Below are 27033 nucleotides of genomic sequence, written 5' to 3'. Positions count from 1 at the left end.
TAAAAAGGAAAGTATTTGAAAGTATTTTAATCACAGACATTTTTAGTTAATTCATTATCTCCCTAATATGAATTTGTACAGTATAATCTTTTCTGAAATATTTCAAAAACCTCACAATATCTGATAATATCAACAAATTATTATTTTCTTTTAGTATTTGTAAGTATTTAATATAAAATTATAGTCAGAGAAGAAAATAACTAAATTCAGTTTGAATAAGTTATTGAATATTTTTGTTGTGTATGTGTGTATGCATGTATATTTTTATTGAAAATGAAATAAGATATTTCGAAGAACTTTTTAAACTCTAGTTAAACATCCAGCATCATCTTTGTCCAAGCTTCCTTCTAACATAAATTTCTTAAATATAAGAAAATAAATTATTTGTCTTTAAGAAGTAAGACACTAAGAAATAGAGTCTTTCTGGAGACATTTTAGGTAATATTTTATTTTATACCTGAAGTTTCATATCAGAAAGAGACTTACATTTGCTCCTGATAGTTCTTTAATTTGCTTATTCTTCCACCCTTGTGAAAATATGTATTCATAACAAATTTCAAGAAACTTAAGATGTTTTTATTGTTGCTATTCCAGAGATTGACCCCAGCAACATTTAAGATGGTGCCTATCCCAAGATTATTTATTATTATTATTATTATTATTATTATTATAATTATTATTATTATTATTATTATGTGTGTGTGTGTAAGGGTTTTCATTTTATTTTGAGACAAGGTCACACTTAGTTGCTGAGGCTGGCTTTGAACTTGGGAACCTCTTGCCTTAAACTCCTAAATCACTAGGTTTACAGGTGTGTGCCACTGCAGCTGGCTAGATCCCATAATATCACAAAAATATTAGCAATAACATAACAACAGGGGTTTCATTAGACTAAAGTCAAGGTATCCACAGGTTGTATTTCTTCTGGGAGACTCTGGTGGGGAGCTGTGTTCTTGTTCCTTGAAGTTCTAAGTAGATGCTGATGGTGAGGAAGGGAGGCCCTCCTTCTTTTCTGTTGGGTGAGGGCGATTTCTATCTTTTGAAGTTTTCCTGCATGACAGTTCGCATGGACCCCATCCTACATTTTCAGTCAGTTCATGCAAGGGTAGTCTTTTCATACTATGAAGTTCTCATTCTGTTCTCACTTGTCCCTTCTCCCTGATTTTCTTTTTAATATTTAAGAACTCATGTGCTTAAACTAAGCTCACCATTGTCATTCAAGGTGATCTTTCTTTTGATGTCCATATTCGTCACTTGTGGGACTCCGAGTTTTGGGAATACTTTTTTCTTTTTTATAAATCTATATGTAAGAGTAGAAAACTTTGAGAAACATGAGTTTAGAATATTAAATACTGACCTCTTTGTCAAATTTTGTCTCCTCTTTTCTAATAATAGACATCCTTTCTTATGAGTTGTTTTCAGTCAGTCACTTGAGAAGTATTAAATTAGATCTTTTCCCAGGAAAATCCAGAGAACAATGTACTTGACACTATAAGAAAATGGACCTTGCACACTGTACTTACCTACCTACTCTTTTCCATTGGTGCTAAGTAGCTTCAATTTGTTCTTTCAGATCTGTATCCAACATCTCTTCTCTGCTCTTGCCATGGCCTGCTAAGGAGCATAGGTATCACCAACAGGCTACCCTACACTGTGCCTTCCAGTTGAATTTGTTTAATATAAAATTCCAATACAGGAAGGGAAGTGATGAGTTAATTGTATTTCTTCTTTTGCTCTTCTTCTTAAAGATTCATCATGGGCTAGATGTGCATGTTGACTAAAAGGCACTGCCCCATCAAAGTCGCCCATCTCTAAAATCTCTTAAATGAGTCCCATGTACAGATTCTTCTTATTTCTTCAAGCATAAGGGCTCTGTCATTAATAGTCTCACTTAGTTATCTTATATCATATCCATGACTTTAGAAGTAATATATTATTTAAACATAGATCAAATTTTCCTACTATTTTTCACAGGGTTTTGGCTCAAATATTTCATGATGATAGACTCTTCTTATAAAACTTTATCTATTTAGTTTGTAGCACAATGTGTGGAAATAGGTGTTTTATTTTGATGGAGAACATTATAATTAGCTAGTAATACTGAATAAATCAATATTAAAATTCACGTCAAAGGAAGAAAAATATCACTGGTCAATATGTTATTATTTAGAAAACACATTTAAGTTTCATTTACTATTTTAAACTCTAGTTACATGCATTATTAAATATTTGAAGAATACTCTTTAAACTGCAAAGTGGTTTTCAAGTAAATGTTTTGTTTTAAAATCATTTTTGTGTTGATGACAAAACTCTGTTTTTTAAATTATATTTTTGGTTGAAATTTAGCATGCAGCAGTTTTGAGTTATCTTTGGATTGCAAAATTAATAGTAGCCAAGCATTTCTACCTAATTTAATGACGACTAGTGTTCAGTTTTAAAATGTATGTACAATAAATTTCAAAATTGGACAATTTTTTATGAGAAAACAATTGCCTTCCAAGTATTTAGTCAATAGACTCTAAAAAGGCAATTTAAATGGATGAAATGTCTTTGTATTTCAAAGATTTTTGATGAGTTAGAAAATGTCCATATTCAAGATTCAATCAACATTTTATTGTTATTATATCTTCATCCCTTATATACATTTTGAAAAAAAATTATATTGCTGATTTTTTAAAAGGTGTATGAATTCACCATACATGATTAATATGCTGGAGTGTAATATATAACAAGACATGAAGAACTGTTTTACAACTTTTTATATGTCCTCATAGATCCTATTAGAGGTCTATAGCTCTCCATATCCACTGCTACAGACTTATATTAAAATAAACTTGGAACTGGGCATGGTGATGCACATCTGTAATCCCAGAAGCTCGGGAGGTTAAGACAGGAGGATCACAGTTCAAAGCCAGCCGCAACAGTGAGGTGCTAAACAACTCAGTGAGACCCTATCTCAAAATAAAATACAAAATAGGGCTGGGTATATTTCTCAGTGGTCAAGTGCACCTGAGTTCAATCCCTGGTACCAAAACAAAAACTTAGGTGTCTCCCAAAATATAGTAACTGGTCATTTCATTACTTTATGCAGTGGTGAGGATAATGATTTAAGTGAACTCATTTAATCTTCTCACTTTCTTGTTAAAAATTTTGTAATATTTCTGCATGGGCTCAGTATAAGCTCACAACTCCTATTTTGATGTAGATATCTACTGCTATTTGACCCTTGCTTTCCTTTGCAACTTAATGTCTTAAATCTTTCTGAAGAATATCTCTTGGTGTTCTGTATGTACTGAAGTCCTTGCAGTTCTCCTAAAGTAAAAACTTGTAAATATTTTATTTTCATTAACCAGGAAGAAAATAAATACTACAAGACACATAAGTGCCCAATCTTGCAAATTTTTATATTTTGCTGAGTAAGGTGTTTCATATATAAATGAATAGAAAGGTAGATAGGTAAACAGATGATAGAATAAAATTTAAAATGTAAAGAAGGTATGCTATCTCAAGAAAATTTAAAAGAAATGCATACATAAATTTATAAAATAATTTCATTAAAAAGTTTTTAATATTTCATTGTGAACCTTCTCAAACTTCACTGTGGTATGATTTCTATCTAAGAATCACTCAAAAGCATTTCATATAAACAGTTTGTTCTGCCTGAATGTTCCTCTTTGCTTGAATTGAACATTATTATATTCAGCATGGGATGTTTTCTTCTTCCATTTGGTCTGTGCTGTGTCTCAGTTTAGATTTTATTTCTTGACTAATTTTTGCCTATGTTCTACAAGAAAAATGGTTTTTATATCCTGCATATTCCATGACATCCAAACATCACCACTACAAATCCAATATTTTATCTGATTATTGATAGTTTGTCTCTGTCCATTACACCTAAGATTCCCAACATATTTACTTGAGTCTTCTTAATATTTATCTACTTATGCCAAACTTGTACAGACTTAGGCATGTTGCTAAAACTAAAGACCAGATACAACACTAACTACACCATGATTTATATTTGTACATTTGCAATTCAGGAGTAGTTATTTAGGAAACAGATTTGATGAATCAACATCAGTGTCCTCTAGTCATCAACTAAGTAACTTTCTGTTGTCTGGTTATAGTTTGGACTAGCATCAGTTCTGCTCCCCATAGCAAATATTGAAAGAATAATTTCTAGATGTGTGATCAATAAGAAATAGATAGACTACTAAATGGTTTACCATCATTACCTTAAAATTTGAAGAATAATACCAAAATGTATATCAGCTTCATAAGTAACAGAGACACCCCTTATGATTAGGTTGATTCCTTAATCGCTTAGGTTTTATACATTTTAAACCTTTTTAATAACTTTATTTTATTTATATATATTTTATATGGTGCTGAGGATCAAACCTGGTGCTCCACAAGTGCTAGGCAAGCGCTCTGCCACTGAGCCACAACCACAGCCTTTATATTTGTTGTAACGACTCTAGACTATATTGCTTTACATTTAATATATCACTGTTTCTCCTTAATAATCATTCACAATTTTGCTTTCTGATAAAATTCCAATCAATGGATAAAAGTTCATGTGCCCTAAATAAATACACTTTTAAAACATATTCTTTTTTTTCCTTTTGGATAAAGTTGTGTCTTTTGTTTGTCTGCTAGTTTTCATTTTCTTAGGTTTCCTAGGAATCATCTCTTTTCATAAAGATCCTATACCATAATACTAAAGATCCTATTTTGCATATGAGTTGAAGCTTCCTATTTTAACTTACTCACATGAGTCTTACCAACTATGATATGTGGGTGTGAATACTTCTCCTATTTGTAAATGTATCTTAAAATCACCATCTACCTGTCTGTAACAAGTTTGGGCAAAATCAAAGTTGGCAGAAAAAAATAGACAAATAGGTTTAGAAATAAAGCTAATCACCTGTGTTCTGAAATATTTTCACATGACAAATTCTGATCTTTTAGAATAAGTATTAATGGATTTTCCTAGAATTAAAAAAAACTCATCACAAACATTTGAAGGAAAATAAATGCATGTTCTAAATATCTTAAATTTTACAGAAAAAAAAGTAAAAAAAAATTAGCTTTCATATTCTTAGAATATATACCTCTGAAAAACTTGAAACAATCAGGCTCTACCTTCATTTTTCTGTTTAACCAGAGCACACATAATAGAAACATAAAAATAGTTGAATTATACATTTGCATTTATGTGTATAAAATGAGCTAAAGTATTTCATTTGTTTTTCTGATATGATAACTAATAAACAAAAAAGAGTATTTGGCATTATTTAGCATTCTTCCTCTTCATGCTAATAATATTAATAAGGGTAATTGATGCTACTTCATACAAAATCTTTACCTGGCATTCAGCAATTTCTTTACCATCATATAAAACTATATACTAAGGTAGTAAATAACTTGTTCAGGGATGCACAAGCAATGAGTCTTAAACCTTGTAGGTAAAACTAAGATGTTGACTCTGGACTTAATCACTGTATGCAATTATCTTTCACATGAATCTCCTGTAAAGAATAAAACAGCAACACCCTGCTGACTTGTCTTTTTAATGATGTCACCTTGGGATGTAGAATATTCCTCACTGACTTACTTCTTTTTAAAAATCTCTCCAAAGAAGAACTGCTTAAGTTTATTGGTTAATTTATGTGTCTTACTTATCTTGCTTACAAAGATACATTCTGTGATGTTGAAGATCTGAGCACCCTATTATAGCAGGTATATTAGCATCTACATATATTTGATTATTTGATTATTTGATTCTAAGTTTATCTTAATTACTATTTCTCTAGGTTTCTGGTTACTTTCAAAGATGTGTTTGTGTTTTTGTATGTTTCCTCAACTTCATAATGCAAAAGGAAAAATGATGTAAACAAAATCTAAAGATCATCATTAATTTTGTCATTTTGGCATTATTTCACCTGAAAATCTGTTTTACTAGCATGCCTTCAATATTTTCAATAATAATATAATGACTGAAACACTTAGTGTGAAATTAACATTACACACATCTGAAAAAGGACAAAAAATTGTTTTCTATTTAGGCTGATATACTTGAAGGGAAAGCCTAATTGCTTTTTATGTGCAAAATTGAACTCAAGCCTACAGTTAATTTATTAGGTACTTTAATAATATTGTTGAAATCTTCCCAATTATGTTTATAAATAACCTCCATATTCTGATCTCAAATATACTTTTATTTCTGATTCTGAACTCCTTCCACAAAGAGTGAAATTAGAATATGCCAAATAAAACATACCTGAATTCCAAGTGGTCATAACTTGGAATCAGCAATGTGAAAGCAGAGCTCTTTCAGTCAGCACTAATATTTTTACTGATTTACAAGATTTCATGAGGCACCTCAAGATGGGTGATATACTCAGCCCAGTGCAATATTCTTCATCAGTGGCTTTTATCTGTACATATTGACTACAGTTACCAGTCCTGGTTCTGGAGTTATTCTCAGTCTATTTACATACAGTTCTCAAGTTTTGCTGAATGGTGTGATTATTCAGTTTCTGCTAGAAGATACTCTTGGGCTGACTGTTATTGACAATTATAAGTATTCATGGTTGACAAAACAACACTGTGCCACATTTAATTGTGCTCCTAGCATTTCAGGTTATATGTGACTATAATCCATTATCAGAGTTTAGGGTTTTCCCCTCTTTTTTATAATCACTCAGAAATTCAGGACCACTTCAAAATGTGATTGCTCTATTAAGAAAATATATGAAACATATTAAGCTAATGCAGAATTTCACGATATGACATATGACATGATATATGTGTTGCATAAGTCTCAGAAATAATAAATTAGATAGAAGTTGTAGGAAAGTAAACCCCTGTGAGCAGAGAACAATAATGGTGTATCTTAATCTACACTTTTTTATGTGCAAAATGGATCTCAAGCCTTCAGTAATTTATTAGGTACTTTAATAGTACTGTCGAAATCTTCCCAATTATGTTATAAATAACCTCCTTATTCTGATCTCAAGTATACTTTTATTTCTGATACTGAACTGCTTCCAAGAAGATGATAATTAATCCAAGAATGAAATTAGAATATGCATGTATATATTCATATATATGATTGAAATTGTCCTGAATTAAGTAATTTCATAAAAACACTAGTATAATTTTTAAAATAAAATACACATATACATATTTAGATAAACACTCCCTAATTTGTTTATATGGTATATATGTAGCTGTTTGTAATAGTTTTATATGTTAAAATCTACTATACATATACAAATACAGAAACATACATGTATGCATGCATATACACAGATACAAACATACAAACATACTTTTCTAAGTATATTCAGTAAATAACTAGCATTGCTATTGTTGTTATTATTATATTGATTAGTGATAATATATAATGATAATTGCCAAATTTTTAAAGATAATTCTGCATTTTTTTTGCTGTATATCCAGATTTATTTTTAAATTGCTACTTGAGGAAAACAGCAGGGGTTTAAGGGTCTGCATTCCTAGAAAGACATATCTGTGGAATTTGCCAGATTAAAAATGAACTGTCGCCACTCTGGCATTCTGAACAATGTGAAACAATACAGAGGCTTTAGTTTATTCTTTCCATGTGTGTGAGTACATGAACCAGAATGATGAAAATGTGGGATGTACATTAAATTGTTTTTAAAAAAACTGTCCTATCTTCATAAATTATTTACTTAGACACCAAAAAACTTTTTTCTAGACTTTTTTAAAACATAATTTTTTACTTTTCCAAATGTTCAAAAATCCCTAATCAACTTTCAAACTTCCAATAAAACATCACATTTCCCATTGTTTTCCAATGAAAAACATATTGACATAAGGTCTTGTGGTTCTTGGTTCCATCACATGGAGTTCTGTTTTGACTCTTTGTAAAAAGTGATCATTCAAACTACCAAAATTTATTATATTATTAATTTATTAATATATTCCTGTAACTGAGGACTTCAATAACAAGAAGTTGGTAATATGATCATATATCCACTCAATAGACGAACATAATACAAAGATCACATTATTTCATAATAGAAGTGATTATCAATTTCCAATAATATGCAACTTGAGATTAGCTAATGTCATTTTTTTCTCCTTCAAATTCACCAAAAAGCCAAGAAGCTGCTTTGAGATTTATTTATATGCAGAAAACAAGATGAAATCTCTGTCACTTCTCCCATCTTCAAAGAATAGAAGAATGTGGCAGAGATTAATGGTCATGATTAACTCCCTACAGGTTGTGGTTTCATGCCCCAATGATTATTCTGTCATTCTGCATGAGATGCTACCAGAGCCACATATGCTTTCAGCCACAAAGCCAGACAAGACCAAAAGGTCGGAGTACTTAGCAGCATGATTTTCCTTCATTCTGGTATGTGTGCTGATAGAAAAAGCCACTGCAATTACATAATTATAGAATAAACATGGTTATATTGGGCTGTGCAGTGGTGTCTATTGTGAAGAATAATAGACTGAAATCAAAAGATGATAGCACCAGTACCTTTTGAAGTACCCAGTGTATTCACAAGATGAATGCATTGGGCAACTAGCTTTGATCAATTTAATTAGGAGCACTTTTGTTATCAGCTCTCACACCTTGCCCACTTACCCATTCTCATTTTAGATTATTCTGTCTTATGAACTCTGAATTTTGACTTTCTGCCATTTCTTAAATTCACACATTTGTTCAGCATTTAAGAAGAAAGCAAAATTTAATTCATCAGTGTCTGTGCACCTCTATCTTCAATATTGGCAAGTGAACGCCTGAGAGTTGTGGGGTCAAAAGAAACATATGTTATACTAAAAAATAGAAAATATCTCAAATTCTCTAAGATTCAAAGAGAATATTTTATTTTGGTCCTTTATTGTTAAATAACATTACATTTAAAATCAGACTACTGTTAGCTTTTCCAAGTTCCCTATGTGGAATTTTTCTAAATATGCCTTAATTCTCCTCAAATGTGTGGGGTTATTATAATCAAAAGTAGCCAGATTTTGGTAATGCAGAGATGGACTAAGCAAATTCCTCACTAAGGCAGAAACTTTAAACAAGTGCTAATGAGATTTAATTCATTTTATTTTTTTCCTCTGAAGTTTTTTCTACCCTTGAACAAAGCATTTGGCATTGCTTTCATCTTGCTCAGCACTTTGGTACTGGTTTACTTCAGTATTAAATTACAAGGCATTCAGGCTGAGGCTGTAGCTCAGTGGTAGAGCACTTGCCTTGCTCATGTGAGGCACTGGGCTCAAACCTTAGCACCACATAAAATAATAGTACCTTATAAATGAAGATTTTAGAAAATGGCAAATTCTTTAAAAAATTTATAAGTCACTTACTTTTTTTCAGAATTATTTGTATAAAGACTTACATTCCAAAGAGCTTAACTCTCCTTGTTGTATCAGAAAGTTTTCTATTATCTTCATTTCCCATGATAGTGTTTTCTTCAAATAATGATTTATAGGCAACTATATATTGTCATTTAGTTTAAAATCTGTCAAAGTACTAATAGTGTAGGTTGCATGGCATGTTTTCATTATATATTTAAATTTTAAGTAAACAGAAGCTCATTGTTTCCACAATAATAAGTTTTTAAAGGGATATTAGCATTGTCATAAGAATTAATAAATACTTATTAATATATACATATGTTCTACAAGTATTATAACATAATCATTACATTTTGTTTTAATTTATAAACATTTAAATCATTTGAACCATCAAATTTTATTATTTCACTCTCTATTTATAATCTAATTCAAATATTTCAGCATAACTGAAAACAGGAGGTGGGACTGAGGAATAACTCACTGCTGTTTGAAGCAGAACTCTTTTTCTCAAAGGAGATAACGGGCTCAGAGTATGAGTAAAAATCCAAACTGGAATTCTCTAAGAAAGTTCACTTTATGAATATTTGAAAGAAATAATCCCTACGCCATTCAAACACTATAGGCTTCTTTATAAATACAATCTGAAGGATCACTCTGTAGAACTTTGCAATTATAGGGGCAGCATGTTCAAACACTAGTACCAGATCTCAAACATAGCCACTGTGGGACTAATTAAAGAAAGAGAAGACAAACATTGATTGAAGAATGAATTGTTTTCAGTTCTTCACTTTTTCTACATTTCTTAGATTCCATATTTATCTATGGATATTTTTATAAAATTTAATTATTTTCTCGTAGATTCCCAGTAGAATTATACATATATGTATACGTCCATACAAAAATTATGTAAATACATGCACTCATACTAAAGCAATTCAGAAAAAAGTAAGACTGAAGCAGGCATTGTAAAGACCAGATAAGTTAAAGTAAGATGTTGCTCTCTGATAAACAACTGGGCTAGTGACTCTACAACCTCTAGTCACTTCTGAGCTCTCATCTCAATGATCAGGAAGAAACCGCCTAGGCATCCTGATAAACTCTATTAGATAGAAAGATGGAAAACAAAACATAATTCCATGTTTTTTTTTCCATCTTCAGATAAATTGCAACTATAACACAAAATATATGTATGAAGAAATTAGACATTTGTGAAGAAAACTCTACAAATTAACTGCAATGTTTAGTTATATGGTAAGCTTATAGGAGAGAAGGGGAAGGCCATGAGTTGAGCTACCTGCTGTTGCACAGCAAATTCTGAGAGAGGTCAGGAAAGAAGACAGGAGCAGGGCAGAAGACAACAGAGAGGGCAAAGCCTACCCACCCACAAAGAGCATGACTATTAGGGAAGAAGGCACCTCTCCTAAACTTAGTCTAATTCACTGCTAAATTTAGAGAATCTCGCGGGCTCTATTTCACCTGCTTGTGTGTGGTAGGATTATAGAAGAAATCTTGTTTACCTTTACAACACTCTCTAATACCTTCTATATCTCCAACAATCACATCTACCACATAATTTGAAGTGGATGGAAGAAAATCAGAACTGCTAAAACCTCCCCAAGCCCTTGGGTTTTTCAACTGTTACATTAGAACATTGTAAATTATTCTCTAACCTTTAAGTGTACTGTACCATCAATTCCCTCTAAGTTAATATTTATAACTTATTATTATTATTATTATTATTATTATTGCAGAGACATATGCCAACTGAGTTTTGTCAAATACCACTTTCATCTTGCATCATAACCATTTTCTGCCTGATGATAAGAAGTTCTGAGTGCCAGCACTGAGACCCAGGCACCATTCAAACTTATCGAGTTACAACAATAGGGACCTTCATCCTTCTAGAACATTTCCTTCCCCATATTCTTTTAGCTATTTCCTTATGACTAGTCAGTGAATTGTAAACACTTTGAGGAACAACAAATGTGTTCATTAAAATTGAAAAGTGGGTTGAAGGATTTCTTTGACAGCCGTGAAGTATGATGGAGAGTAGAAAACTGGTGACATGAGCTTCTTTCTGGATAAAGTTTATCTGCAAAATACTTTTTGCTATACTCTTGTGGTAGGAAAAAAAGTGGTAGAAATTTGTCAATTTTCCTTTTTTTTTCCTTTTCTTTTCTTTTTTTTTTCTTTTTATTTTTTGGCACTGGGAATTGAACTCAGGGGTTCTCAACCACTGAGCAACATCCCCAGCCTCATTTTGTATTTTATTTAGAAAAAGGGTCTCACTAAGTTGCTTAGTGCCTCCATAAATTGCTGAGGCTGGCTTTGAAATCATGAGCCTCCTGTCTCAGTCTCCCCACCCACTGGGATTACAGGTATGTGCCACTGTTCCTGGCTTGTCAAATATTTTTTAATTAAAATATAAAATTTTATCTCTTCTTTGGTAATTTATTTGCTCACTACCCCTGTTTGAAATCAAAGCTTAAGAAAATTGTTTTTATTGAGGAACAATAATTATAAAAACTGCTTAAAAAATTCCATCTTCTAATGACAAAATATTATATATTATTAAAAAAGCACATGGTCATTCAAAATAGTTAAGCATATGCAATTTATTTGAATTATAAAAACATAAGAAGAAAGTAAATCCAGATAATCCCCACTGTCCTTGAAAAAAAATTGATTCTTTAGACAGTCACAGAATCTATGAATTAAAGCTTCATAGCTTTGTGTGCATAAATCAGACTTGTATTATTTAAGTTTGTAGACATAAATCTACTTTGCTAACTGCTTAACTATAGGTCTTTTTTAATCAAGAAGCTCTTCTGAATGCCCCAACATAGTTGAAGCATGGAAAAAGATCTCCATTTATTTATTTATATTTTTCTGTTAGATTGGATATTGTTTTTGCAAATAACTCAAACAATGTCAGAAATCATGTTGGAAGTGAGGCAATCACTTTGTAAATGATACCAAAAGAAACATTCAGTATGACAAATTGGTGGGTAGCTTTACTCCACAAATTATATTTGTAAGAATCTCTCTATGAGTAGGAGGGGAAGTACAATGAGTGCTGAATTATATCCTTTTTCAAGCTTATTGATATCTGTTAGTCCAGAATCCATGCAGAACATAAACTTTACCCATTTAATGTAAAACAGGGATGTATATTATTGAAAGGTAGCTTACTAATCTATAGAAAAATAGTGGTTTACTTGAAATTCATGAATGATCCAAAATTTTATTAATAAATACAATCAGTGGTAGGAAAAAAAATAGACACCTAGGCGCTGCATGTAAGATTACTACAAACTCATAATACCTGTTTTTCCTGAGTTTTAATTAGAATTCTCCAAGAAGCTAGTATGTAGATTCAAACCTGAGTGTCATCAGATTGATCTAGAATTTCAGCAAATATTGCCTTTATTCAAAACAGTAATGGATTTTTATTTTTTCTCACAAATAGTGTACATTTTTGACATACTCATCATTGACATCCTCACTTAATGCTTTAATGAAAAAAAAAGAATGTTATTTAAGCAGAATCTCTCTTTTGTCCAAGCATCATTGATTCCACTAAACCCCAACTAGTACTCAATATTTTAGATTTTATAACTCAGAAGAAAATTTAGACCAATTTAGATCATATTCGTCAATTTATCAAGTGTTTATTACATTATATAAGATGTATTATGAAAATTGCTATGGGGAATTTCTTTAACATGGATTATTAGGTTTCAATTTTTGCTCACAAAAAATTAATTGCTATAGGAATTATTCTTACTCCGTAAAACAAATAGAAAATTAGACAAAACACCTGAAACTACAATTTCAGATACTGAACAATGACCTGCATAAGACTGTGCTTCTAAGAAAAGAGAATGAAATAAGGTGAACTGAGTTCCATAGAGAAGTGTCAGAAATAGGAAGCAACATACAGGGCAGCCCTCTTGCTGAATTAAGTAGTAGAGATTCAAATTCACACTCATAACATGTAAGAGAGACTGAAAGCAAGGTGCTACATGGCAATCTACAAATATATTCACTTTGGTCTTTTGAACACTCACCTAGATTCCCTATTGTGTATGAGGGAGAAAGTTACTGAGGAGTGGAAAGTGATCCACAAGAAATCAGTAGGTAAAACTCATTCCAGAGCTGGAAAGAGTTCCTAATTCCAGCAGATGGAAGAAGATAACTACATTACATGGAATATTGTGTATTCAGAATAAAGTTTCATATGTAAAAGCTCAGTACTCAGGGTAGCTTCATTAAGAAGTGCTGCATACCTTTAAGAGCTAGGCCCTGGTAGCAGATCCTTAGTTCATTGGCGTCTTGCCCTTGCAAGGAATTGTGGGACTCCCTGTCTGCTTTCTGTTTCTAGATATCAGCATTGGTTTTGATATGTCATCCCACCACAGACCCAAACCAACAGGGCCGTACCATTTTGTAATTAGAACACAAAATTCGTATGACAAAGTAAACCTCTCTACTTCTTAAGTAGTCTGTTTCAGGTATTATATTATAGTGATGCAATGATGATTAATACAATACCAAGCAATTTAATTTTCACACTCAAATTCATGGTGTTGATTATGTAACTCAGAAAAGAGATTTGGTCAGTATAATTGATGTAACACTTGTATTGATAGAATTTGTCATTTTCTAAAGATTTTGTCTTGAAATGTTTTATATTTATTCCAAAATAACTTTGCTATAATTCTTTTTTTATTGGTTGTTTGAAACATTACAAAGCTCTTGATATATCATATTTCATACATTTGATTCAAGTGGGTTATGAACTCCCATTTTTACCCCAAATACAGATTGCAGAATCACATTGGCTACACATCCACGTTTTTACATAATGACATATTATTGACTGATCTGTTATCAACTTTGTGATCTAGAAAAAAATAATCATAAATCTACACACTATAGAATATAATATATAAATCCTATTTTGTTACAATTGTTGAGGAGGATGAATGAGTGATTCAGCAAGCCTACCATGTCTCCTCCTTTTGCCAAATTCCTAGACCACTATTGTTATGGTTGGAGCTGAAGTGTCCACCAAAAACTCACATGTGAGACAATGTAAGAAGGGTCAGAGAAGAAATGATGGAGTTGCAAAAGTCTTAACCCAGTCAGTGAATTAATCCACTGATTGGGATTAAATGAGTAATAACTAAATTGGTAGGGTGTGGCTAGAAGAGTTGGGAATTTGGGTCATGGCTTTGGGGTACATATTTGCATATGGCAAGTGAGACTGTCTCTGCTTCCTGATAAACATATGGGCTGGTTAGTGCTGCTACACTCTTCCGCCATGATGTTCTGATTAACCAAGAACCATGAGGAATGGAGCCAGACTTCTGTAGACTAAGATCTCTGAAACTGTGAGCCCTCAAATAAATTTTTCTTCTCCATATAATTGTGCTGATTGGGTCCTTTAGTCACAGCAGCTGAAAAGCTGACTAAAACAGCCATGTAGAAAATGTGAACTGGGAAATCAAAATGCAAGGAAGGCTCCAATAGTAATCCAGAAGAATTAAATGCAAATTATTTAATTTTAAGATAAAATGTGGATATGCATAAGTATTAATATCTTTCTCTAACCAGCGTGAATTTAGTTCATGCAAATGATGTTGATAACATCAAAGGTAGTCTTTTGTTTCTCTTTTAATTATTTTTTTTAATCTATCTAGGGTAAGTGATAATCTGAGAATTTTTTTTCTTCTTTTAAAACAGATCAGAATAAGCCATTTTACTGACCTGATTTTTAAATTCAAAGCAAATCATAAAGCCATATAAGAAAAATATAATAAATACCATTTTCATAAGTGCTTTCTTCATGAAGTGGCTATTCAATATCTGAGAAAAGTTGAGGAGAGACCAGTCAGTAAAAAAGAAAGAGGGAATGGTGGGCTTAGGGAGAACTCACTCAGTGACCATTAACATCTTGTAAATTTCATGGAGTATTCATTACTAGTTTTTACTAAAAAAGAATCTTCTGTATATATACATATATATATATATACATATGTGTATATATATATACACATATGTATACATATGTATATACATACACATATACATAAATATTATTTTTTAGTTGTGTTTCTCAAATAAATATTGTATTTTTTGTTGGATTAAGAATTACATCTGAAATGGTAAATTAAAACCACTTATGAGTGGCTCTTGTTTTCTTACCTAAATAGCTCTCATTTTCTTACCTGTCTCTATACTTTGACAGATAATTTTGATGTGTGTGTTTAAAAAAGTATAACAATGTTATTAATAGCATTAATGGTAATTAACATTTCCAACTCTTTAAATGTAGATAGAGAAGAATAAGTTTAAATGTTGCATGACATAGCAGGATGACTATAGCTTACAATATCTTACTTTATGTTTTATATAGAACAAGAAGGGAGAGGTTTGAAGACTTTTAACACAAAGTTTTCACTTGATATATACAGATTGACTCATAGGCTTAATACAATTTTGAAACAAAATTGTTTTTCCTTTCATTCTTCCACAACATAGAATTTTTTCTCTTGTTTGCTTCTGACATCTAAGGATGGGTGATGAGTTTGCAATTTTGAAAAGAATTCCCAAGAGTAAATGCTGGTAAAAATCAGCTTCAATATGAAAGATTGGACTTGACAGCAAGATATTAGTTGGGAACAAAGGTATTATTGAAAAGGGAAGGCTTTTCCAGGTTCTTTATCATTCTTTTAGCTGACAAGATCCACGATCAGAGGTCTGAAGTCCATATTTACATGAAGATTGGGATATACACCTCCTTTTATTGTCATAGAAGATGTTGTTCCAACTCAGAATGAAGATGTTAGATGGACTCTGGGAATGACAAACAGAAGTGAAAAGAGGAAGAGAAGACATTTGCATGGGTAGAACTGATGATCTGTTCCTTCCCCTAACTCTTCTCTAGGGAAAAGAAGGTCATGTTTATTAGCAAGTAGAAGACTTCTTGAAGCTTTGTGTTGTCTCATGAAGTAATTTCCTGCCCAGGAATTTAAAGGCAACTACATAAAGAGACCCAATACTAGAAAGTTACTGTGGTTTTAGACCTGAAGTTTGGTACCACAAGACATTTTTCTTTCTGGAAGAAACCCAGAAAGAAAAACCCAAAAGAAACCCAGCTAAGATTTTTGTCTAGAAAAACTGCTAGACAGATCATAGAAGTTTTTAGAGAATGCTTCTGAATGAATTACAGTGCTCCAAAGTGTCAAGGTCACCTGAGCCAACAGGTATAGCCCGCTGAGGGAAAAATATGTTCAGCAGTTCTTGAGAGAGGTCATTTCAGTCTAGGACCACCTTAAATTTGTCCCCACAAGAATTACTTTAGCCACAAGATTCATTTACTAATAATTGAAGTCATATATATCTAGACCTATATCTGCATAGAGTTTTAGATAAAGCTTTTGTAACATTAATATTATTTTGTAATAACCTTTTCTACTTAATATATTTTTAACATGTGGAATTAAGTCACCTCTAAAAGTTATAGTTCAAAATTCTAAGCCCCGGTACTTCATAATGCAAACTTATTGAAAGCCAGTTTCTTAGCAGAAGTAATTAAGTAAAAATAAAGTCATTAGGTCAGGCCTTAATCCAACAGGACTGATGCTCAACTATGAAGGTTAAATTTGGACCTGTATTGTGAAGATGAGCAGAGTGATGCTTCTACAAGCCAAGGAATTCCTAGTATTTCCAGAAAACCACTAAAATGCAGGTAAGAAGCTTAGAATAGAGTTCAGAAGAACCCTACCATAACTTGAGTCTAACTAATCAAAAGTTTGCCAGGCATAGTGGCACACACCAGTAATCCAAGCAGCTTGGGAGGCTGAGGCAAGAGGAGCAAGAGTTCAAATCCAGCCTCAGCAAAGGTGAGGCACTAAGAAATTCATTGAGACCCTGAGACCTTAAATAAAATACAAAATAGGACTGGGGATGTGATTCAGTGGTCTAGTGCCCGTGAGTTCAATTCCTAGTATGAAAAAAAAGTTTATATTGTTCTTTTTACCATACAATGACTCAAAATACCTATATTTTACTTTACTATTAAAATTTAAGCTAGCATTATCTGTATGGCATACACATGAGGAATTTTAAGACCTTCACATTTTAATAAAGTGAACTATTATGAATATATGAAGTATAGTTCAGGTCAACACCACTTAGGAATTGAATCATTCCAAATTGTTTGCTAAAATTATAAATTATATCTGTACAAAAGCCATATACAATAACAATATGTATAACAGTTAAGTTCTTGATAATGGAACTAATTTGGATGTGTTAATACTAGATTTTGCAAACTATGGATATATGTTAGTACATAAATAAAATTTTGATACCAATAGGCATTTCTATAGTTAAATCATTCCTTGACTAAGTATATAGCTTGGTTCAAAGACACTCAGCACTTTAATATTACATAAAGAGAAACATTAAAAAATAATCAAATAATTTAAAACAAAATTAGTATAACTACCCATATAGCAATTTAGGTGTATAAATCACATGATAATTTACATGTATTTTTCTCAGTCTGCATGATAGTAGTATTTAAGCTATCTGTGGATAGAACAAGGTGACTTTCCTGCCTCTCACAATAATCCAACAATTTTTCAGAACTAAAATAAAAATTTTCCTTCATTCAAGGCAACTTTGATCTAAAAAAATCTATTTTGAATTTTATTTTAATTTATTTCCCCTCATCCACATTAATTTCAATAAGTTGTTCATGATTGAGAGAGTACTAAAATCAATTTTTACATTCTTATAAATAGAAGAATATTAGGTAGAAAGGAAGAAAAATAATAGAAGAAAAGGAATGAGAAAGATAAAAAAAAAAACACCTTAACTTCTAAGATATTTTTTGATGAAAATTACTCTTTGGTCTTTGTTTATGAAACTAAGATGTCCAAATTTTTTGTAAATATTTTATTAGTTATTTTTAGCTATACATAACTTAAGGATTCATTTTAATATGATTATAAAAGCATGGAAGATAATTTGTTCTAATTCAGTCCCTAGTACTTCACTTTCACTCTTCTGCTCCCTTGACTGTCTCGATCTTTCTGATATTTTCTTACAGTTTATTTGTGTTTTTAGGTCCTTGTGGATACACATAAAAGTGAGGTTCACTGTCGTATGACAAGTATGTATATGGGAAGGTCAGGTCACATAACCTGCATTGTATTTCCCAAGCTTTTGAGTTTTAACTTTTGCATAATATACCACTTTTTAAAATTTCTTTTATTTTTTAAATATATGACAGCAGAATGCATCACTATTCTTATTTCATATATAGAACACAATTTTTCATATCTCTGTATACAAAGTATGGTCAGACCAATTCATGTCTTCCTACATGTTTTTTTTTTTATAATGATGTCCATCACATTCCACCATCATTACTAACCCCCTGCTCCTTCCCTTCTCTTCCCACCCCTCTGCCCTATCTAGAGTTCCTCTATTTCTCCCATGCTCCCTCCTGCTACCCCACTATGAGTCAATCACCTTATATCAGAGAAAACATTCGCCATTTTGTTGGTAGGGGATGATTGGCTAAACTCACTTAGCATTATTTTCTTCAACTGCATCCCATTTACCTGCAAATGCAATGATTTTATTATCTTTTATTGCTGAGTAATATTCTATTGTGTATATATGCCAGATTTTTTTAAGAAATCCATTTGTCTACCAAAGAGCATTTACGTTTGTTCCACAGTTTAGCTATTGTGAATTGTGCTGCTATAAACATTGATGTGGCTGTGTCCCTGTAGTATACTATTTTTAAGTCCTTTGGGTATAGACCAAGGAAAGAGTGGGATAGCTGGGTCAAATGGTGGTGCCATTCCCAGTTTTCCAAATAATCTCTCTACTGCTTTCCAGATTGGCTACACTATTGCAGTCTCATTAGCAATGTATGAGTGTGCCTTTTTTCTCACATCCTTGCCAATAGTTATTGTTGTTTGTATTCTTAATAGCTGTCATTCTCAGTGAAGTGAGATGAAATCTTAGTTTTAATTTTCATTTCTCTAATTGCTAGAGATGCCAAATATTTTTTCATATATTTGTTAATTGATTGTGTATCTTCTTCTCATATACTTCTCTTCAGTTTCTTGGCCCATTTATTTGTTTTTTGTTTGTTTGTTTGTTTTTGTTTTTGTTTTTTTTGGTGCTAAGATTTTTGAGTTCTTTCTATGTTCTTGGGATTAGTGCTCTCTAACGTGCATGTGTTAAGAATTTTTTTTTCTTGGGATTAGTGCTCTCTAACGTGCATGTGTTGAGAATATTTTTTTCCCAATTAGTAGGCTCTCTATTCATGTTTCTGATTGTTTCTTTTGCTGAGAAGAAGCTATGTGGTTTGAATTCATCCCATTTATTAATTCTTGCCCTATAGGAATCTTATTAAGGAAATCTGACCTAATTCAAAATGATGGAGATTTGGGCCCACATTTTTTTTATAATAGACACAGTGTCTCTGGTTTAATTCCTAGGTTCTTGATTCTCTTTGAATTAAGTTTTGTGCATGGTAAGAGATGGGAGTTTAATTTAATTTTGTTTCATATGGATTTCCAATTTTCTCAGCACCATTTGTTGAAGAGGCTATCTTTTCTCCTATGTAGCCTTTTGGTACCTTTATCAAATATAAGATAAATGTAATTGTAGGTTAGTCTCTATGTCCTCTAATTCTATACCATTAGTCTACAAGTCTATTTTGGTGTCAATACCATGCTGTTTTTGTTACTATAGCTCTGTAGGTCTGTTATAACAATGCCACCTGCTTCACTCCTCTTGCTAAGGATTACTTTAGTTATTCTGAATCTCTTACTTTTCCAGATGAATTTCATGACTGCTCTTTCTATTTCTATGAGGAATTCACTGTAATTTTGATTGAAATTGCATTAACTCTGTATAGTACTTTTGTAATACAATATATTTTTTAAAAATTACTTACAAAAGACCCAAATTTGCAAACAATCCAGTACTATATCATGGAAAATAAATATAAGATCTATGTGAGTCAGGGTAACATTTTATAACCAAATTTTCAAACAATTATCAGATTAATGGGAATAGCTCATTTTACATGGATACAATACAATGATAGCTTACAAAATTTAAATACCAATAAGGTAAGTTTGTAACTGAATCTGTATATATATTTATTGCAACTTACCTTTGCATGGCCATGACTGGCCTCCTTCTCACTTTCCCTCTTCTCCACTCTTTTTCTTTCTCTGCCCTTTTCTCACTTGTACAAATAGAAACACACTTTTTGTTGAAATATTGGACTATTCAGTACCTACTATTTATAATACCTATTTGGTTTTTGTCATAATATTCCATGATATGAGAAGCTATGTAAATTTCTTTCCCTGTTTAGATTTTATCACAGAGAAAACTGTGATTCAATGTACTGTTACCATAGTTATGATATAAACATTGATTCAGCAAAACTCAGATTTGCAGAGGGTCAGCACAGAGCCTGCCACCAGAGAACAAGAAATGCCTTAGAACATGCATATTTTCAGACAACATTCTTTACAGACTTACAGACCAATGAAAATGTCAACTCAGCAGATGGAAAAGAATAAGAGGACATTTACAAAAAGAATGCATGAGCAAATCTGCTTTCAGCAAACATTTTCTTAGCATTAGTAAAAATGAAAGATTTCAGCAGTGTGCCACTTAGAATGTGATTGAGAAGAGATTTAAAGACAGTGACTTTTATCTTGCACAACGATGTACCACATTAAATACTTACAGAGAAATGAACTGCAATGTATGGAAATGAGAAATTTTAAGAATTTGCTCTGTTAAATTCCTACATTATTGGTTTCATAGCAAGGATGAAAACAAGGAAAATAATCACTACTTCAAAGAAGGTAAAATGCAAAAATTGTGATTCATTGGTTGCATATTAATCACTGTTGAGTTAAAAGTCATACTCAACAGAATTATTGATATAGTTGTAAGTGATTAGATTTTTATTCCTTAACATGCTCTACAGAAGAGCTACCAGTGTGTGCACATAAATTAGAAATAAGATTCTTTTAAATCTTGAATCATGCCTATAATGGAAAACACTTCATAAAAGCTATAAGACTATCCCAAGAGAGGGATTTCTTTTTTAACATTAATTCATTGGCCCTGAAAGGTTCTGGAAATGGAGAATAAGGTACCCTCTTGCCTTTAGGGGAAGATATAACATTTCAGATTCTCCTTATGCTTCTTCATATTAATAGAATTCACCATTCAACTGCAAGGCTCTCCATATTGTTCCTTTGGTACAACTCGTATATCATGCTGCCTACCATAAATGGGTGAGTGTGCCATTGCTTAAGAAATAGATACAGGGGCAGTGAACAATTATTAAGCACAGAACACATAGCCATAGTTTAACTAGCCATTTATATTCATTCCTTTTTTTTTTTTTTGGTGGGGGAGAAAGGGTGGGGACAATAATCATGGGCATATGATTAGTGAGTCACATCCCCAGCCCTATTTTCTATTTTATTTAGAGACAGGGTCTCACTGAGTTGCTTAGTGCCTGGCTTTCTCTGAGGCTGGCTTTGAACTTGCAATCCTTCTGCCTCAGCCTGCAGAGCAGCTAGGATTACACGTGTGCACTACTGTTTTTACTCTTATCTACATCACTTATATCACTCGGTATTTATTTCGTACCCCTGGTGGTAATTGCTGGACAGAATTAAAAGGAGTGTAATACTTCCTTATTAATGTCAGATGGCTTTCAACCTCTATTAATTTGCTAGAACTGCCATAACAGTATAATAGTAGGCTGGATGGCTTACAGGACAGAAATTCATGTTATCACCATCTTTGAGGAGCCAGTTGGGTTGGTTTCTCTTCAGTTCTCTCTCCTGGGACCACAGATATCTGTCTTCTTCCAGTTTCCACACATTATTTTCTCTCATTGCATGCAGGTTTCTGGCATCTTTATCTTGTATGTCTTGCTATCTTCTTCTTATGAAGATAGCAGTGTTGATCCAGGGCTCACTCTGATTATCTTACTTTAACATAATCACTTTTTCACGTGTCTTTTCTTCAAATATATTTATGGGCTATGGTATTGGAGTACTGGGGATGGATTTTGGGGAAATATGAATTTGGGAGAAATCCCATTTAGCACATAACCTAACCTAATTGCTCATAGGAGGTTTATTCAAAGAGATTTCTTTCCAGCTTGTACTTATTTGTTCTATTTTTTTTTCAGAAAACTTTATTAAACACAAAAGTGAGTATGTGTATGTGTGCATGTGTGTGCATCTATAACTTATACCTGGCCCTATTTCAATTTGGCAATTCAAGGCCTTGCTTTAGAAAACACCTTACCCTCCTGCATCAGTTTTTATTTTCTGCTGAACAATCAAATTTACCTTAAAAATGTACAGTTATTTATATACAGAATGATACCATCTCCTGAATTCATTTATTTCTCCAAGTACTGGCACATTTGTCTATGCTTCAAAAAATAAATTTCTTTCTTTTTCTTTTTTATTTCTGTTTATTCCCTCTTCTACTTACTAAAATAAAGGCACTGCTTCATCAAAATGCCACTCAAGTTCAACAACGAACACTATTTGGGAAAATACAATAGCTAATTCAGAGACCTAACTTTAATTTGTATTCTTAACAAGCAGTGATCAGTTTTTCAATCATTCCTTCCCTTGGAAGCTCATTATGGATTCAAGGGTGGAAGACTTGATTGTTTTGAGGTATTTGCTTGTTTTATTTTCTTTATATCACTGGCTTCTCATTTCTTGACTATTTTGCCAGTTGAGCCTCATTTTTTAGTTTTCCTCATCAAAATACAAAATATTTAATGTCCAAACTTTAACTTGTACTCCTTTGCACTCAAACACACACCCACCACCCTGCACCTCCCATCCAAGCCTCAGGCAACCACTGCCCTTTCCCAAGTTTTTAGTATTGGAGTGCCACTTTAGTCAGCTCTTTGATTTTTAGTCTAGGGACTCTGCTTCCCTTAAGGGAGTATTCTTACTAATTAAGAGTTTGCTCTCCAGATGGAGAAGTCCCTCTTCAGAAAACACAGCTTGGGGAGAGGATGGCTTTGATTTCAGCTACTATTCACCTTTTCAGCAGACTGCTCTTATGCATCACACTGCCAGCATATCCTGTTTTTATAGTTTAGATATGAAGTATCTCCTGAAAGTTCATGAATGGAGCAGTACAAGAAAGTTTAAAGGTAAAATGATTGGGTTATGTGAGCCTTAAACCTATTAGTAAATTAATAACCCAGATAGGAATTAACAGAATGGTGACTACAGGCAGGTAAGATGCAGCTGGAGGAGGTAGGTTATTGGGAGTGTGCCTTTGGGATATGTATATTGTGAGCTGAGCTGAGATGCTCTCTCTACTTCCTGGTGACCAGATCTTCACCTGTTTTCCTCTACCACACCCTCCCACCATGAAGTTCTGTCTCACCTCAAGTCCAGAGCTATAAAATCAGCTGTCTATCGACCAAGACCTCTGAGATTGTGAGCACCAATACAAATTTTCTGCTCTGAAATTGGTTTTGTTGGGTCTTTAGGCTGCAGTGGCAAAACATCTGACTAAAACAACTCTCATGATTCTGCCTATATACACCTCCATACTTAGCCATCTCACATAAGCTCATAGCGTTACCTATATGTTGATGCTTCTCATGTTTGCATACCTAACTTAGAATTTTTCCTCGAACTCTATATTTATGTAGGTAGTTAAATATAAATAGATATCTGAGATTTAACACATTGAAAACTGAATCTTCTACCTCAATAACTGCATTATAATCTCAGTTACTTGCAAGGCTCTTGAGTCAATTTCATACTACCTTCTCCTCCCTACCTGAAAACTTAGAATAACTTGTTATTTTTCTTCTCTTTATCTACACGTTTAATCTGACACAATATATTGTTAGCTTTATATTAAAAATATATAAGAATCCTGTTTCTCCTCCCCATCTTCAAATGAGCTACTCAATCATATTTCTTCACCTTCAAACATCTCCCTATATTGCTTTTTTATACTATCTTTTTACTTGTTATTATCTCCTTACCATTTTCATCTCTTGCATGTATTGGGACTAAGATTTAAATTAGTTTGTTATTACAGCATTTCAGAACACACTGGCATATTAATAGTAAGGTTTTATCCAATGAATTATGAACATTCATCTCAAAAATGATCAGTCTGAATCCACTCAGGTGGAGCTCAGGTAGGGCATGGTGACTCCAAAAGCTACTTGCATTGCATTAGACTGTACCATGAGGTTTCCCTAGTCCCTTTTACATGTTTGATTGTTTTACTCATTTTAATTTAGAAGTTCTTTCTGCCACTCTGTGCTTGATGCAGGAGGGTCACCTCTTCTCTTTCCAGGAACAAAGAATATTATCTATATGTGATTAATAATTCATTCTTACAGGGTTTTTCTTCTACTTCATATATAATCCTGAATGTGACCTCTCTGATCCTCTTTCACTGTCATCCTATTTGAAAAGACTCCTTCTGGGTTTCATCAGAGTATTAAACCAACAGAAGATAAACTGACTTGGTCTGTAATGGTCAGACTAGACAAAAAAAGCAAAAGCATTGCCCAACAGGGTGGTAATGACTATGGATCTTATAATTCAACACTCTTCACAGTGGAATTTCAACTACCAACACTCTCACAATGAACAAAATGCATATCTATCCATATTTCTTGATTCTGTTGACATTTCTATTTCACTTTTGCCTCCTGCATAAGTTTGAAAATTTTTATAATCTAAATCCATCTAGGCTGAGGCTACTACACCCCCTTGATCAAAACTCATTTATTGTTTTCATACTATTTCTTACAGTTATAGATTTCTGTACTGCTGCTTTGTTACATAATTTTACTGAATATGTTTGATACGTAATCCATATACATTTTTGCACACTCTACCCAAGTATTCCTTGTGGAATTCTGATAAATTGTGAAGAATAGCAGATTATTTTCCTTTCTATTGGTGCATTTGCTTTTGACCATAAAAATGGTTTCTTAATAGAACAAATAAACTGTTGTCATAGGAGATTCAGATCCCTTAATAGCACTTGGGGTATATTTAACACTTTGCACCATATGGATCCTCCCATGGTTTGGTTTTATTAAAAATAGTCACCAAAATCTGAAATTGAAAAATAAGAGAATTTCCATTTGTCAACTAAGGAAGCTTAGACCATTAAGACATATGTGTCAGATAGATATATTTCCCAGTTTATGGCTGCTTACAGAGCAACTTTAAACTTTCCATTATGGTGTAGTGATTGAAGATCTGAAAGGCAAAAAAGGAATCTAGATTTTCACTCTTTGAACATGAGGTAGACTTTTGAATCTTTATTTTTCTAACATAAGGATCATCTACAATTTTTTGTTTAGTTTTTAAGTACAGAATTTTTATCTAAAAAATTGTTTGAAAAATGTGCCTGGCCACCTAGTAATGATCAATTGGAATAAATTATCAAATATTCTCCATTTGTTATGAAAGGAGAAAATTGATGTACAATTGGATTTGGCTGAACTTTAGGGAAAAAGTAATTCTGGTCTTGTCACAGGTATTGTCACCCTGATTGTCCCAGGTGGACTGAACTTACATTAAGTCAAGAAAAGAAAATCAAGACATAAGCTTTTGTTCTGATGTCTTCTGCAGAAAAATAATTTCAATTTCCATTTAAAATTAAAATTAGGATCCCCACTATGCTTACTTATAGGGAAAATTGAAAGAGAGTGAATCTTTGAAGATTAGAATAAGACAGAAATAAATTTTTTGTGATTTAGACATAGAATTCAATTTGCTCCATTATCTGATTCTACAGAAAAATACAGTTTTAACTTAAATTTACTTTCCATCTCATTCTCTATCATTCTAAGTGTTTCCCTCCAGTACTTTTCCAAGGACAAATGACACAAATCACTTTAAATATGACTAGATTTTAAGTCTAGATGATCTACTTACTTTAGAATGAAAACTTTTTATCTCTATTTATGGTTTGTTTATTTTCTTTGGCTTTTGTGGTCAGATTGTGACCAGTTTGATCCCAATTTTAGAAAATCAGGGTATTTGCATATTTTGCATGTTATTGCTTCCTAAAAGTTGTTAAAAAAAAAAAAACCCTTTAAGGCCCTTATTAGCAGGATTTTACTATTCATAAGGAATTTATATAAAATATATAAAAGAAAGGGACCATCAAACCTTTAGGCCCTCAGATTTAAATTGGTTGTCTTCTTTGCATGGGAAATAAATTGCTTGTTAATAATAATAATTGGTCAAGTCAATCGTGAGAGGTTTAAGTTAAAATTGTATGATTTGTTGTACTTGGAATATTCATATTAATATCCTCAATTAAAAAGTCCATTATGTAAATTTACTCTATCTATGATAACAACTGTGTTTAGTATAAAATTAATTGGAATATCCTGTTTCACTATTTACTATATCATGCTGATATGATATTGTCATCCTATTCAGTTGTAGAAAGAAAGGATACATAAAGCAAATATTGTTAAGTCATGTGAGATATATATATATAGATAGATAGATAGATAGATAGATAGATATAGATATAGATATATACATCTATCTA

At 32.3% G+C, this 27033-nt stretch overlaps 1 protein-coding gene and 1 long non-coding RNA gene across 4 annotated transcripts in view; one reads left to right on the top strand and one right to left on the bottom strand.

The window, feature by feature from the left end:
- LOC120885222 (uncharacterized) overlaps positions 1-20799 on the bottom strand; it is a 35451-nt gene extending 14652 nt beyond the window's left edge. The window contains exon 1 of the long non-coding RNA XR_005727694.2: positions 20582-20799. This is a non-coding gene — a long non-coding RNA (uncharacterized LOC120885222). The remainder of the gene's footprint in view (positions 1-20581) is intronic.
- The window catches only part of Cdh18 (cadherin 18), a 903781-nt gene that overhangs the window by 32952 nt on the left and 843796 nt on the right, over positions 1-27033 (top strand). The gene's annotated exons all lie outside the window — the stretch shown is intronic.

The sequence above is a fragment of the Ictidomys tridecemlineatus genome, chromosome 1 (assembly GCF_052094955.1).
Source record: "Ictidomys tridecemlineatus isolate mIctTri1 chromosome 1, mIctTri1.hap1, whole genome shotgun sequence".
NCBI classification, from domain to species: domain Eukaryota; kingdom Metazoa; phylum Chordata; class Mammalia; order Rodentia; family Sciuridae; genus Ictidomys; species Ictidomys tridecemlineatus.
This window is presented reverse-complemented; position numbering and strand designations above follow the sequence as displayed.